Genomic DNA, 17,197 nt, shown 5'->3' on the forward strand with positions numbered 1-17,197 from the left:
TTTTATTCACACACTAATTACAAGCAAACAGGTCACAGGTGAGGATGTTACCTTTAGTAGCCATTCAAATCCATCTGTGTCAACTTCTGTGCATGTAATCAGGCCAAAATCACCAGGGTGTGTGAACTATTGATCATGGTCATTTTAGAAAGGGTTGAACATAAAATAAAATGTAAAAAAACTCTTGAGACTTTATTGGAATTTGATGCAACAAAACCAAACTCCCCCCAAGCTAAAGAAACTCAGGAGATAAGGATAATGTGCCCAGTCGGATACACTGTAGTATGATGGCTTACTGTCAATGCGTTTCAAAATCACACCAACTCCTTCCTCAACCATGCATAAAAAGTATCAGCTGAATGGTGAGTGCAGCTCTGGAGTATAATACAGGATGTAACTCAGGATCAGTAATGTAATGTATGTACACAGTGACTACAGCAGCAGAATAGTGAGTGCAGCTCTGGAGTATAATACAGGATGTAACTCAGGATCAGTAATGTAATGTATGTACACAGTGACTGCACCAGCAGAATAGTGAGTGCAGCTCTGGGGTATAATACAGGATGTAACTCAGGATCAGTAATGTAATGTATGTACACAGTGACTGCACCAGCAGAATAGTGAATGCAGCTCTGGGGTATAATACAGGATGTAACTCAGGATCAGTAATGTAACGTATGTACACAGTGACTGCACCAGCAGAATAGTGAATGCAGCTCTGGAGTATAATACAGGATGTAACTCAGGATCAGTAATGTAATGTATGTACACAGTGACTGCACCAGCAGAATAGTGAGTGCAGCTCTGGAGTAAATACAGGATGTAACTCAGGATCAGTAATGTAATGTATGTACACAGTGACTGCACCAGCAGAATAGTGAGTGCAGCTCTGGGGTATAATACAGGATGTAACTCAGGATCTGTAATGTAATGTTTGTACACAGTGACTACAGCAGCAGAATAGTGAGTGCAGCTCTGGAGAATAATACAGGATGTAACTCAGGATCAGTAATGTAATGTATGTACACAGTGACTGCACCAGCAGAATAGTGAGTGCAGCTCTGGGGTATAATAAAGAATGTAACTCAGGATCAGTAATGTAATGTATGTACACAGTGACTACACCAGCAGAATAGTGAGTGCAGCTCTGGGGTATAATACAGAATGTAACTCAGGATCAGTAATGTAATGTATGTACACAGTGACTGCACCAGCAGAATAGTGAATGCAGCTCTGGGGTATAATACAGGATGTAACTCAGGATCAGTAATGTAATGTATTTACACAGTGACTGCACCAGCAGAATAGTGAGTGCAGCTCTGGGGTATAATACAGGGTGTAACTCAGGATCGATAATGTAATGTATGTACACAGTCACTGCACCAGCAGAATAGTGAGTGCAGCTCTGGAGTATAATACAGGATGTAACTCAGTATCAGTAATGTAATGTATGTACACAGTGACTGCACCAGCAGAATAGTGAGTGCAGCTCTGGGGTATAATAGAGGATGTAATTCAGGATCAGTAATGTTATGTACCTACACAGTGACTCCACCAGCAGAATAGTGAGTGCAGCTCTGGGTATAATACAAGATGAAACTCAGGATCAGTAATGTAATGTATTTACACAGTGACTGCACCAGCAGAATAGTGAGTGCAGCTCTGGAGTATAATACAGGATATAACTCAGGATCAGTAATGTAATGTATGTACACAGTGACTGCACCAGCAGAATAGTGAGTGCAGCTCTGGGGTATAATATAGGATGTAACTCAGGATTAGTAATGTAATGTATGTATACAGTGACTGCACCAGCAGAATAGTGAGTGCAGCTCTGCAGTATAATACAGGGCGTACCTCAGAATCAGTAATGTAATGTATGTTCACAGTGACTCCACCAGCAGAATAGTGAGTGCAGCTTTGGAGTATAATACAAGATGTAAATCAGTATCAGTAATGTAATGTATGTACACAGTGACTGCACCAGCAGAAGAGTGAGTGTAGCTCTGGAGTATAATACAGGATGGAACTCAGTATCAGTAACACAATGTATGTACACAGTGACTGCACCAGCAGAATAGTGAGTGCAGCTCTGGAGTATAATACAGGAGGTAACTCAGGATCAGTAATGTAATGTATTTGCACAGTGACTGTGCCAGCATAATAGTGAGCGCAGCTCTGAAGTATAATACAGGATGTAACTTAGGATCAGTAATGTAATGTATGAACACAGTCATTGCACCAGCAGAATAGTGAGTGCAGCTCTGGGGTATAATACAGGATGTAACTCAGGATCATTAAAGAAATATATGCCCATAGTGACTGCACCAGCAGAATAGTGAGTGGAGCTCTGGGGTATAATACAGGATGTAACTCAGGATCAGTAATGTAATGTATGTACACAGTGACTGCACCAGCAGAATAGTGAGTGCAGCTCTGGAGTATAATACAGGATGTAACTCAGGATCAGTAATGTAATGTATGTACACAGTGACTCCACCAGCAGAATAGTGAGTGCAGCTCTGGAGTATAATACCGGATGTAACTCAGGATCAGTAATGTAATGTATGTACTCAGTGACTGCACCAGCAGAATAGTGAGTGCAGCTCTGGGGTATAATACAGGAGGTAACTCAGGATCATTAATGTAATGTATGTACACAGTGACTGCACCAGCAGAATAGTGAGTGCAGCTCTGGGGTATAATACAGGATGTAACTCAGGATCTGTAATGTAATGTTTGTACACAGTGACTACAGCAGCAGAATAGTGAGTGCAGCTCTGGAGAATAATACAGGATGTAACTCAGGATCAGTAATGTAATGTATGTACACAGTGACTGCACCAGCAGAATAGTGAGTGCAGCTCTGGGGTATAATAAAGAATGTAACTCAGGATCAGTAATGTAATGTATGTACACAGTGACTACACCAGCAGAATAGTGAGTGCAGCTCTGGGGTATAATACAGAATGTAACTCAGGATCAGTAATGTAATGTATGTACACAGTGACTGCACCAGCAGAATAGTGAATGCAGCTCTGGGGTATAATACAGGATGTAACTCAGGATCAGTAATGTAATGTATTTACACAGTGACTGCACCAGCAGAATAGTGAGTGCAGCTCTGGGGTATAATACAGGGTGTAACTCAGGATCGATAATGTAATGTATGTACACAGTCACTGCACCAGCAGAATAGTGAGTGCAGCTCTGGAGTATAATACAGGATGTAACTCAGTATCAGTAATGTAATGTATGTACACAGTGACTGCACCAGCAGAATAGTGAGTGCAGCTCTGGGGTATAATAGAGGATGTAATTCAGGATCAGTAATGTTATGTACCTACACAGTGACTCCACCAGCAGAATAGTGAGTGCAGCTCTGGGTATAATACAAGATGAAACTCAGGATCAGTAATGTAATGTATTTACACAGTGACTGCACCAGCAGAATAGTGAGTGCAGCTCTGGAGTATAATACAGGATATAACTCAGGATCAGTAATGTAATGTATGTACACAGTGACTGCACCAGCAGAATAGTGAGTGCAGCTCTGGGGTATAATATAGGATGTAACTCAGGATTAGTAATGTAATGTATGTATACAGTGACTGCACCAGCAGAATAGTGAGTGCAGCTCTGCAGTATAATACAGGGCGTACCTCAGAATCAGTAATGTAATGTATGTTCACAGTGACTCCACCAGCAGAATAGTGAGTGCAGCTTTGGAGTATAATACAAGATGTAAATCAGTATCAGTAATGTAATGTATGTACACAGTGACTGCACCAGCAGAAGAGTGAGTGTAGCTCTGGAGTATAATACAGGATGGAACTCAGTATCAGTAACACAATGTATGTACACAGTGACTGCACCAGCAGAATAGTGAGTGCAGCTCTGGAGTATAATACAGGAGGTAACTCAGGATCAGTAATGTAATGTATTTGCACAGTGACTGTGCCAGCATAATAGTGAGCGCAGCTCTGAAGTATAATACAGGATGTAACTTAGGATCAGTAATGTAATGTATGAACACAGTCATTGCACCAGCAGAATAGTGAGTGCAGCTCTGGGGTATAATACAGGATGTAACTCAGGATCATTAAAGAAATATATGCCCATAGTGACTGCACCAGCAGAATAGTGAGTGGAGCTCTGGGGTATAATACAGGATGTAACTCAGGATCAGTAATGTAATGTATGTACACAGTGACTGCACCAGCAGAATAGTGAGTGCAGCTCTGGAGTATAATACAGGATGTAACTCAGGATCAGTAATGTAATGTATGTACACAGTGACTCCACCAGCAGAATAGTGAGTGCAGCTCTGGAGTATAATACCGGATGTAACTCAGGATCAGTAATGTAATGTATGTACTCAGTGACTGCACCAGCAGAATAGTGAGTGCAGCTCTGGGGTATAATACAGGAGGTAACTCAGGATCATTAATGTAATGTATGTACACAGTGACTGCACCAGCAGAATAGTGAGTGCAGCTCTGGGGTATAATACAGGAGGTAACTCAGGATCAGTAATGTAATGTATGTACACAGTGACTGCACCAGCAGAATAGTGAGTGCAGCTCCGGGGTATAATACAGGATGTAACTCAGGATCAGTAATGTAATGTATGTACACAGTGACTGCACCAGCAGAATAGTGAGTGCAGCTCCGGGGTATAATACAGGATGTAACTCAGGATCAGTAATGTAATGTATGTACACAGTGACTGCACCAGCAGAATAGTGAGTGCAGCTCCGGGGTATAATACAGGATGTAACTCAGGATCAGTAATGTAATGTATGTACACAGTGACTGCACCAGCAGAATAGTGAGTGCAGCTCCGGGGTATAATACAGGATGTAACTCAGGATCAGTAATGTAATGTATGTACACAGTGACTGCACCAGCAGAATAGTGAGTGCAGCTCCGGGGTATAATACAGGATGTAACTCAGGATCAGTAATGTAATGTATGTACGATACGATACGATACGATACGATACACTTTATTGATCCCGTGGGAAATTATGGTATCACAGCAGCACAACTTAAATCATAAAAATCATAAAGGAATTCCATAGTTGACATGACAGTTTGTTGACAGAAGAACATTATACATTAGAATAGGACATACACAACGAGTGAACTGAAATGTAGAGAAATAAGTAGACATTCACCTTGGTGGTTTAACCCTAATGTTATTGTTGTACATTCCCATGGCAGTTGGCACAAACGATTTCCTATATTTTTCCTTCTTACACCTCAGAAGTATTAGCCGGTTGCTGAAGGTGCTGTTCTGTCTCATGAATAGCTCATATAGTGGATGTGCATTATTGTTCATAATTGCCATACACTTTCTCAGAGTTCTTTTCTCCACTACCTCCCCAAAGAGTCCAGATTACAGCCGACAGCAGAACTTGCCTTCTTAATAATCTTATTCAGCTTATTAGCATCAGAGGCCCGCACACTACTACCCCAGCACGTGATTGCAAAAAAGATGGCACTTGCCACCACAGACTGGTAGAACATTTCTAACATTTTGCTACACACATTAAAAGACCTCAGTTTCCTTAGGAAATACAGTCTGCTCATCCACTTCTTGTAGACAAACTCTGAGTGGCATCTCCAGTCCAGTTTGCTATCCAAATGGACCCCCAAATATTTGTAACTCTCCACCTGCTCGACCTCCTGACCAGCAATAGTGATCGGTAAGCATTCCAACTTTATCCTGCTATAGTTGGCCACCAACTCCTTGGTTCTTGTACACAGTGACAGCACAAGCAGAATAGTGAGTGCAGCTCTGGGGTATAATACAGGATGTAACTCAGGATCAGTAATGTAATGTATGTACACAGTGACTGCACCAGCAGAATAGTGAGTGCAGCTCTGGAGTATAATACCGGATGTAACTCAGGATCAGTAATGTATGTACACAGTGACTGCACCAGCAGAATAGTGAGTGCAGCTCTGGAGTATAATACCGGATGTAACTCAGGGTCAGTAATGTAATGTATGTACTCAGTGACTGCACCAGCAGAATAGTGAGTGCAGCTCTGGGGTATAATAGAGGAGGTAACTCAGGATCATTAATGTAATGTATGTACACAGTGACTGCACCAGCAGAATAGTGAGTGCAGCTCTGGAGTATAATACCGGATGTAACTCAGGGTCAGTAATGTAATGTATGTACTCAGTGACTGCACCAGCAGAATAGTGAGTGCAGCTCTGGGGTATAATACAGGATGTAACTCAGGATCTGTAATGTAATGTATGTACACAGTGACTGCACCAGCAGAATAGTGAGTGCAGCTCTGGGGTATAATAGAGGAGGTAACTCAGGATCATTAATGTAATGTATGTACACAGTGACTGCACCAGCAGAATAGTGAGTGCAGCTCTGGAGTATAATACCGGATGTAACTCAGGGTCAGTAATGTAATGTATGTACTCAGTGACTGCACCAGCAGAATAGTGAGTGCAGCTCTGGGGTATAATACAGGATGTAACTCAGGATCTGTAATGTAATGTATGTACACAGTGACTGCACCAGCAGAATAGTGAGTGCAGCTCTGGAGTATAATACAGGAGGTAACTCAGGATCAGTAATGTAATGTATGTACACAGTGACTGCACCAGCAGAATAGTGAGTGCAGCTCTGGGGTATAATACAGGATGTAACTCAGGATCAGTAATGTAATGTATGTACACAGTGACTGCACCAGCAGAATAGTGAGTGCAGCTCTGGAGTATAATACAGGAGGTAACTCAGGATCATTAATGTAATGTATGTACACAGTGACTGCACCAGCAGAATAGTGAGTGCAGCTTTGGAGTATAATACAGGATGTAACTCAGGATCAGTAATGTAATGTATGTACACAGTAACTGCACCAGTAGAATAGTGAGTGCAGCTCTGGAGTATAATACAGGAGGTAACTCAGGACCAGTAATGTAATGTATGTACACAGTGACTGCACCAGCAGAATAGTGAGTGCAGCTTTGGAGTATAATACAGGATGTAACTCAGGATCAGTAATGTAATGTATGTACACATTGACTGCACCAGCAGAATAGTGAGTGCAGCTCTGGAGTATAATACCGGATGTAACTCAGGATCAGTAATGTAATGTATGTACACAGTGACTGCACCAGCAGAATAGTGAGTGCAGCTCTGGAGTCTAATACAGGATGTAACTGAGGATCAGTAATGTAATGTATGTACACAGTGACTGCACCAGCAGAATAGTGAGTGCAGCTCTGGAGTATAATACCGGATGTAACTCAGGACCAGTAATGTAATGTATGTACACATTGACTGCACCAGCAGAATAGTGAGTGCAGCTCTGGAGTATAATACAGGAGGTAACTCAGGACCAGTAATGTAATGTATGTACACAGTGACTGCACCAGCAGAATAGTGAGTGCAGCTTTGGAGTATAATACAGGATGTAACTCAGGATCAGTAATGTAATGTATGTACACATTGACTGCACCAGCAGAATAGTGAGTGCAGCTCTGGAGTATAATACCGGATGTAACTCAGGATCAGTAATGTAATGTATGTACACAGTGACTGCACCAGCAGAATAGTGAGTGCAGCTCTGGAGTCTAATACAGGATGTAACTGAGGATCAGTAATGTAATGTATGTACACAGTGACTGCACCAGCAGAATAGTGAGTGCAGCTCTGGAGTATAATACCGGATGTAACTCAGGACCAGTAATGTAATGCATGTACACAGTGACTGCACCAGCAGAATAGTGATTGCAGCAGAGACAGTGGACACCTCTACATACTGAGCCCCTGTGTAGCTGTACAAACTGCAGCTGTGGTTATAACTTATTCCATACATTCCTAATATTACCACTCAAGGTATAGTATTCTATATAGAGCTAAATATTTTTTCCTTTTATGATCGGCACATATTGTATATAATTGTGTTGCTGGAGGAAGTGTTCTCCGTAAAGCGCGTTGTTGCGTATTTTATAAAGTAGCTCCTTAAATTTATAACCCATGAATAAATGGGAGCTCATTTTTCCTGCTTCTTGTTTGCATATGGACACTACAGCCACCTGCGTATTATCTATATGGATGGATCTGGAGTCGTTTCTCGGCTTTTGCTCGTGCCTTCAGCTTTAATTACCTTGTGAGTGAAGCTTTAATCCTCTACCATAAAACCACTTGTGGACAGATTATCACTATTTCTTCATTCATCTGAGAACTTACCGGTAATTGGATTTTCTTGGGTTAGATTGTCAGTTCTGATGGTCAGTTATATGGGATGTTATCGGTGACAATCAATATTATTATTATTAATAATAATAATAATAATAATAATAATATTATTATTACTACTTCTAATCTTCAGTCTGTAGAATATATTATAAAGTTATAAATCAATAGCACAAGTGAAGGTAATAAATGTTATGATATATTTTATCAGAGAAATATCGTCCTTTCTCCACTTATGAGCCACTTCTCCTCCTCCATGCCTCCTAAATGGATTATTAATCTGCAATAAAAAGCTAAAATCCAAATCACGACTGACTTCCAGCTCACTGATGGATCTCATTACAGCTGCCTATGGTTGGATGATTGAAAGACACACTAAAAATCTGAGCTGCTGCTTTATAGTAAGAGTTTTCTCTCAGCTTAGCACTGGATTCACAGCTGCACTGCTTATTACTGCCACATGCTACATACACGTGCAGTAATCATGCATGTTTTGTGCTGCTTTATTGTAAAAGTTTTATCTCAGCTTAACACTGGATTTACAGCTGCACTGCTCAGTACTGCAGTTCATTGTCCTCCATTCTGCAGCTGCTTCTGTCCAGATGCTTCATAGGTGAGTAAGAATCATGTATATTTTAGAGTAAGAGTTTCATCTCATCTTAGTACTGGATTCACAGCTGCAATGCTTAGTACTGCTGCTCATTTTCTTCCATGCTGCAGCTGCTACTGACCAGATGCTACATAAGTGAGCTGGAATCATGCATATTTTATATTAAGAATTTTATCTCATGTTAGCAGTGGATTCACAGCTGCACTGCTCAGTAATGCAGTTCCTTGTCCTCAATGCTGCAGCTCCTTCTGACCAGATGCTACATAGGTGAGTCACAATCATGTATATTTTAGAGTAAGCATTTTATCTCATGTTAGCACTGGATTCACAGCTGCACTGTTCAATACTGCAGTTCATTGTCCTCCATGCTGCAGCTGCTTCTCTCCAGATGCTACATAGGTGAGTCAGAATCATGCATATGTTATAGTAAGAGTTTTATCTCATCTTATCACTAGATTCACAGCTGCACTGCTCAGTACTGCAGTTCATTGTCTTCCATGCTGCAGCTGCTACTGATCAGATGCTATATAAGTAAGCCGGAATCATGCATGTTTTGTGCTGTCTATGGTCCACATCGTATCAGGTAGTTTGCATCCACTAGAACAAAGAAAACTGAAAATCACAAATTGAGCCTGCGGAGGGGAAAAGTGGTGACAAATGTAGGATACTGGATAGAAAAAGCTTTTTTAATCCTATACACACATGCACAGTTTATTTGTCTTCTAATGTGTACCGCTCTAAAGCTACAAGCCCCTGATACCTCATAAATTTCTATAAATAAGTGACCGTGGGTGGCATATGTAATGTGTGAAATATAACCCAGCTGCTGTTATTAGGTCTGCAAGCCCCAGGCTGGATTATGCTTACGACCTTTCCCACCCCGACTATTTTGGTTTTTCCTAAATCCTGGACCCAAAATCCAGTCAAATTAGCTTTCTCAGTAACCCAGTGTTACTAGTTCAGACTTTACATTTCTGAGTTCAACCACTTTGAGACACAAATCTGCTATCCAAGACGTTACCTCCTGCTTTCTTACAGTACCCAGACATCATTTTTCTAAATTACTCTAAAGGACATTTTCAATGGGTGGACACAAAGCAGTGCCAACAAGAGTAGTATAGATCGACACAATTGTACACCTCTTCTCTAGGCTTTAGTAAAGCTGCCAAATCTCTAGTTCAGTAAAGGGCAGCTAGACTTCTCAGAAGAATTGGGGTTTTGTCCTCAAGGCAGAAATAATTCTAAGTTGCCTATCTTTCATGGTCCCCAATGCATTGGTGGTCTACCACTATGACATCTAAAAAATACAAAAAAAAACACTACAAATACAAAAGTTTAACAACATTTTATATGGTCTGTTCATTGCCCTTTTTGACTCTTAACCTTGGAAACACCATGAAGAATCTAGGGACATTTTTCAAGCTTTAGACTGAAGTCCCATTATTGACCCCATCATTGTTGAACGTTGTTCGAGTCTCACTTATCTGGCTGAGCTCCACTTGAGCTTCGTTAGCATCTTGAATACATTGTTTTCTTCTGATGCCTTGGAAACATTTTAGAAATGTCCTTTGGACGTCGGTGGAGGAGTAATAGAACACAATGGGGTCGATACTTGCGTTGAGTGTGCTCAAGAGTAAGGCGTAATCTCTCCAACGTGGGCTCTTGTTCTGGATGAACCCAACTATATGCGATATATTGTATGGGGCGAAACATATGGCAAAATTGAAAAGTGTGGCCAACGCTAAGCATATAGCTCGGGACTTCTTCTTCCTTCCTATTTTGGACATGGATGAGAGCAACCTAACAAAGTTGAAATAGCAGAAGATGGTTATCATGAATGGAACACAGAACATCAGAAGGCTTCCTTCAAGTCAAAAGGGCAATAAAAGTTTCCTCCGTTCCTCAGTAAAACTTTGGTAGCATCGGCCTTGCTGACTGTCATTACTGGGCAAGACGGTGATGACGATGAAGGGGATGCTGCCATGAAGGGCACTAAACCCCCAGATGAAGCCACAGAACCAGATAGCATACACAGTTATCCTGCTCACTTTGTACTTCATAGGGTAAGCAACTCCGAGATACCGCTCGATGCTGACGGCAGTTAGGAAGAGCGAACTGACGTAGAAACAGCAATAATACACCCATACCACAATGGGGCACAGAAAACGTGGCATTGGCCAAGTCATCCCAGAAGCAGCTTCTACCATCTTAAAAGGTAAGATGAGAAGAAGGAGCAAGTCAGATAGAGTGAGGTTGAGTAGGAACAGTACGATTGGAGAGGGCTTCTGGCGGACCTTGACCAAGAATGTGTGAAACGCCAAGAGGTTAGAAGGCACTCCAGTCACAAAGGCCAAGATATAGACAAATAGGACAAGTGGAGTGTAGACGGTAGAAGACATGTCTAGCATTGAGAGACCTATACAAAGAGATATAACAATTATAGGTGAAATCATAGGTAAAATTTGAACTGTAAAAAACAAATATATTTCTCATGGAGATTAATAGCAAATGAGGCAAGATAAACCGAAACAAGTTGTCATGCAGCTGCAGTGCAGTACAGCGCAACCTTCACCAGGGGGAGTTTTATAGGGACGTGAGACTGCACACACTGAGCAGCTGAACATATGCCACCTAGTGGCAAGAGAGTAGTCGGAAAAGCCGAATCAAGGCACATGATAACATGTCAGTACAAAAAGGCTATAAACAGAAAGGATAGTCAGGACGTAGCAAGAGATCAGTAAACCAGGGCGAGCAAAATACGGTACAATAGGGACAAATCAAGACAAAGTCAATAGCCAAGCCAGGAGGTCAGAATCAGAGAATCAAGCACAACAGACAAACGCAGGGAAAGGGCAGACAGAGGGGGATAACAGACACAGGACAAGTCAGGGTTCACAGCAGGACAAACCAAGGGTTTCCAGAGTCAGGTTCACAAGTCGAAGACAGAACTATAGCTGACACTGCCAGCAAGATTCATGGGAGCTAAATAGCAAAACTGAACCCAGAATGAGGCAGAGCAAAGTTAACCTCCATAGAACCTCGTAAGCACCAATTGTCATATTTTATCTCAGTGATGTGAACATTTGTCTTTGTTTTACAGCATTTACACCTGAATTAAGAGATAAACATCCATTCGGGAGGAGACGGAAGCAGATGTCTCTGATAAGATATATGACAAAGTTGCTTATTTTCATTTGTACTATGGATTTAGGAAATAAACAAAAGATTCTAACCACACTGTGCCGGGTCAACCTTACAAATTCTGTAAATTCTCTGAAAGAGGCTTACCGACATGAAATGTATCACTTGTCAGATCTTTATGGTTGCCCGTGTTTCCAACACCGAGAACTCACTGTTCGGTTGCTGCCGAATATTTCCCAACTGTGACCAGTGCCGTAATCACCAATGGTATTCACCAGTTTTAATGTTATGGCTGATCAGTCCATTTAAGGATAGCTTGGATATACTCGGAGGCGAATATTTTCCGCGATTCTTCCATCCAGTATCCCCATTGATCAGTGCACATTGCACAATAATCCTTAAAGGGATCTACAAATAAGAACGGCCAATAAATCGGATTGAATTTTTGCACCAGAACAAATAACAGAAATCACTAATTTTGGGGCCGATTCATAGGGTGGTTGGTTTCAACAGAAATTACACAAAAGTTTTTCAACTTTTTGGGGGTTTTACTCCGCCAACTTTTTGGAATTTGGGCAGAGTTTTGCAGGGAGGATGACGGTCATCATAATTTATGCCACAAAAGTGGATGAATTATGACAGATGTGTGCTCCAGTTACTGACGGAAACATGTATTATCATTGTTGACCAGCAGATGGCGATCATGTTAATACAAATTTAAATAATAATAATAATGATAATTTCACAATTTATTGGGTTACTTACTACTATATTACCCTTTTTTTTCTTAAAAAAAAGCTAAGCTTCATTTATAAAGTTAAGCTTCATTTCTTTTTTCTTTCTCCCTATTTTTATAATTTAAGAATTTTACATCTTACTCTTATTTTTTTCTGTTAGTTCAGTTACATTATTCCTCATTTTATATTTGTGCAAACTTTTAATGCATTTGCAAAAACAAAAAAAACCTAACAAACTTTTTTTTTTTTTTTTTGCTGCTTGTGATGAACTCTCCTGTGCCGCGTTCGTGCCCGCTTTAAATTTGATTTACTTTGCACAAATCACCTCCATGAGATGAGTTTGGCTGCAAGTTTCGAAGCTTTTCAGCATCTGTAAAACTTAGCAAAATAAATGGCGCTTTGAAGTTTTTTTCGCCTGACCTTGGAAGCTGTTTCCTTCTTTTTTTGTTGTTGTTTTTTTGTTGTTTGCTTCATTTAAAAAAAAAAAACACTCCCGTAATTATTTTTTTTAATATAAAAAATGAATGATAAAGCTTTTGCTGCTTGCATTTATTACAAAACATTGCAAGCCCCTCAATGCTGTTCAGTATCAATCCCGACACTTTGTCTCCTTGTAAACTCAGTCTTCAGTCCCTTTTTTAGTCTCCTGATTACGGAAAAAAAAAAATTGCCTTTAGAGATAGCAGGAAGGACAGGGGACTGATCCAAGCGGCAGCTTGTGGTCGGGATTGATTCTACACAGCGTCGAGCTGCTTGCAATGTATTAATGCATACAATCTGTAATGTATTAATTGAAGACAAATTAAAAAATATGTTTTATTCAAATTCTGTACATGCAAAAAATATAAATTTACGTCTACTATATCTATTTAAATTTAGCTTTAAACAATTTTTGAAGCATCTGGCAAACGTCTGCATGTGCATAAATCCAACACTGCTGCATCTGGCAAACTCCATAATAGAAGAGAATCATTAAACTGAACAGGACAGTCCAAGAGACGGGCTTGAATAATCTGGTTATAACAAACCAAAGCAAAAATTCTCAATGCCAAGCAGGAGCTTCGAAAGTAAATTAGGTTTTAGTGTGTATATATATAAAAAAAAGATATGCCCGTGAACTCAATTTTGGGCTCTATATTGTAAAAAGGATAGTGTCACGCCACTACAATGCAGGTAGGTGCAGGATTCAGTAGATGGCAGTAGAGAGGAAGCAGGTCTGCACCTAAACAGAGCTGCACTGCAATGCAATAGTGAGGCTACCACAGGTGGCAGCAGAAAAGTCAAAACAAGCCGGGTGAAATCCTAGACTGTAGAGCTGTACCAAAGGAATAAGCAAACTCAAGGTCAGAGACAAGCCAGGGGGTCAGTAACGGTCAGGATCGGATAAGCCAAAAGACAAAGGACAGAAACAGGTCAGGATACACGTCAAGTCAAACACTAAAGGGAAACACTAAGTCAAGATGGGAACATGGGAAAACAGAGAGTCAGGTTCAGACAGCAACGCAGCAGGACAAATCGGAGCAATCAGAGTCAGCTACAGCAGCCCTAGGCAGAAACTATAACTGACATAATCTGCAGGACACAGCGGGGCTAAATAGCCAACCTGAGACCAGACTGAGGCTGAGAAAAGGTAACCCCATGACATGATCAGACCGGGAAAAGGGAAGACAGGACTCAAAACCCGGTCTGGATCATGACAGATAGAAGGGAAAAGGGATCCATGGTGGTGACTAGATAATTAAATGGGGCGGAAGAGAGGCTAGAAAAATCAGGCTTGTAAAAAGATACTATTAAGTGAAATTTGATCTCTATTACATACATAATGTGGTCATTGCAAAAAAAACCAGCACGTGAATTATTCTTTCTAAGGACCTCAGGGGTATCCATTAGGTGATACAATTTGACTGCTCTAACTGGAAAGAACCCTTTCCTATGCTGCTGTATGGGAAAGGGTTCTTTCCAGTTAGAGCAGTCAAATTGCAGAATGGAAGGAAGGAACAGCATCTTTACAACAGGCTGGATCAGAATCTTAAAAAAAAAAATGACATGGAGAGTATTACATAACCTAGAGATAAATATTGCATAATTGATTTAGAAACTTGAGGTTAAACTTCTGTAACTTCTGCTACATCTTTATAGATCATCGGCGCTTTTGCAACAAATGTTGCATCGGCTTTGACACAGGTAACAAACTCAGCGCTGCTACATCTACACCTGTAAATGGATACTAATCAGAAAAGATACATTGTATCAGCGCTAGATTCAGAATCACAGACATTAATGACCGTACTGTACCTGGACGGACCAGCGGAGCGCGAGCTTCTGGAGAATTAGAGAATTGTGGACGTCTTAGAAGAAAAGTTACCTGGAGATTATAATGTGTTGTTCTTCCATCTCCCCATAACCACAAACTCTCATCTCCGACCATCGACATCACTTTATAATGTAGAAGTAGCCACAAACTAACATCTGACATTTCCCTCCGGAATCGATAGAAGCAGAGAAAATAGTCCAGAAAAGTGTTATCTTTTTTTACGATTTTTAATGATTTTTTTAAATTCTCTCCAGCAAAGACTTAACCATTAAGTGTACGGATCGGTGTTGGGCTGGATGAGATCTCTGGGCATTGTAGGCTTCAGCAATGGAAAAGTTAATTCTACCCTCCCCCCTCCATTTATTTATACTGTGAATCGGCTCCTGAAATCTGTGGAAAATCTTTATGTTATTGTTGATATGTCTTAGATATAAATATCAGCTGGGAGAAAATCAATGTCCTCAATTCTCTGCTTCCAATTAAAGGGCACATTATACTGAATAGGAGTCAAGGAGGCAAATCCACCGCTGCCACAATCAGTGCAATTTAGGACAGGGTGTATATAAGGGTGCAGTACTTATCCCTGCCACTAGGGAATGGGTAAATGATGGCAAAAAACTCTAGAATTACTACATAGTCAGAATCAATGAGTGCAGCTCTGGTGTATAATATAGGAGGTAACTCAGGATCAGTAATGTAATGTATGTACACAGTGACTGCACCAGCAGAATAGTGAGTGCAGCTCTGGAGTATAATACAAGATGTAACTCAGGATCAGTAATGTAATGTATGTACACAGTGACTGCACCAGCAGAACAGTGAGTGCAGCTCTGGGGTATAATACAGGATGTAACTTAGGATCAGTAATGTAATGTATGTACACAGTAATTGCACCTGCAGAATAGTGAGTGCAGCTCTGGAGTATAATACAGGATGTAACTGAGGATCAGTAATGTATGTACACAGTGACTGCACCAGCAGAAAAGTGAGTGCAGCTCTGGAGTATAATACAGGAGGTAACTCAGGATCAGTAATGTAATATATGTACACAGTGACTGCACCAGCAGAATAGTGAATGCAGCTCTGGGGTATAATACAGGATGTAACTCAGTATCAGTAATGTAATGTATGTACACAGTGACTGCACCAGCAGAATAGTGAGCGCAGCTCTGGAGTATAATATAGGAGGTAACTCAGGATTAGTAATGTAATGTATGTACACAGTGACTGCACCAGCAGAATAGTGAGTGCAGCTCTGGAGTATAATACAAGATGTAACTCAGGATCAGTAATGTAATGTATGTACACAGTGACTGCACCAGCAGAATAGTGAGTGCAGCTCTGGAGTATAATACAAGATGTAACTCAGGATCAGTAATGTAATGTATGTACACAGTGACTGCACCAGCAGAATAGTGAGTGCAGCTCTGGAGTATAATACAAGATGTAACTCAGGATCAGTAATGTAATGCATGTACACAGTGACTGCACCAGCAGAATAGTGAGTGCAGCTCTGGTGTATAATATAGGAGGTAACTCAGGATTAGTAATGTAATGTATGTACACAGTGACTGCACCAGCAGAATAGTGAGTGCAGCTCTGGAGTATAATACAAGATGTAACTCAGGATCAGTAATGTAATGTATGTACACAGTGACTGCACCAGCAGAATAGTGAGTGCAGCTCTGGAGTATAATACAAGATGTAACTCAGGATCAGTAATGTAATGTATGTACACAGTGACTGCACCAGCAGAATAGTGAGTGCAGCTCTGGAGTATAATACAAGATGTAACTCAGGATCAGTAATGTAATGTATGTACACAGTGACTGCACCAGCAGAATAGTGAGTGCAGCTCTGGGGTATAATACAGGATGTAACTTAGGATCAGTAATGTAATGTATGTACACAGTGATTGCACCTGCAGAATAGTGAGTGCAGCTCTGGAGTATAATATAGGAGGTAACTCAGGATTAGTAATGTAATGTATGTACACAGTGACTGCACCAGCAGAATAGTGAGTGCAGCTCTGGTGTATAATATAGGAGGTAACTCAGGATTAGTAATGTAATGTATGTACACAGTGACTGCACCAGCAGAATAGTGAGTGCAGCTCTGGAGTATAATATAGGAGGTAACTCAGGATTAGTAATGTAATGT

The 17,197-nt window shown here is 40.7% G+C and overlaps 1 pseudogene; it reads right to left on the reverse strand.

Moving 5' to 3' along the window:
• Window positions 1-10,269: 10,269 nt before the first annotated feature.
• Window positions 10,270-11,244, reverse strand: LOC138652176 (free fatty acid receptor 2-like; annotated as a pseudogene).
• Between the last annotated feature and the right edge of the window lie 5,953 nt (window positions 11,245-17,197).

Source organism: Ranitomeya imitator, chromosome 10 (genome assembly GCF_032444005.1).
Source record: "Ranitomeya imitator isolate aRanImi1 chromosome 10, aRanImi1.pri, whole genome shotgun sequence".
NCBI classification, from domain to species: Eukaryota; Metazoa; Chordata; class Amphibia; order Anura; family Dendrobatidae; genus Ranitomeya; species Ranitomeya imitator.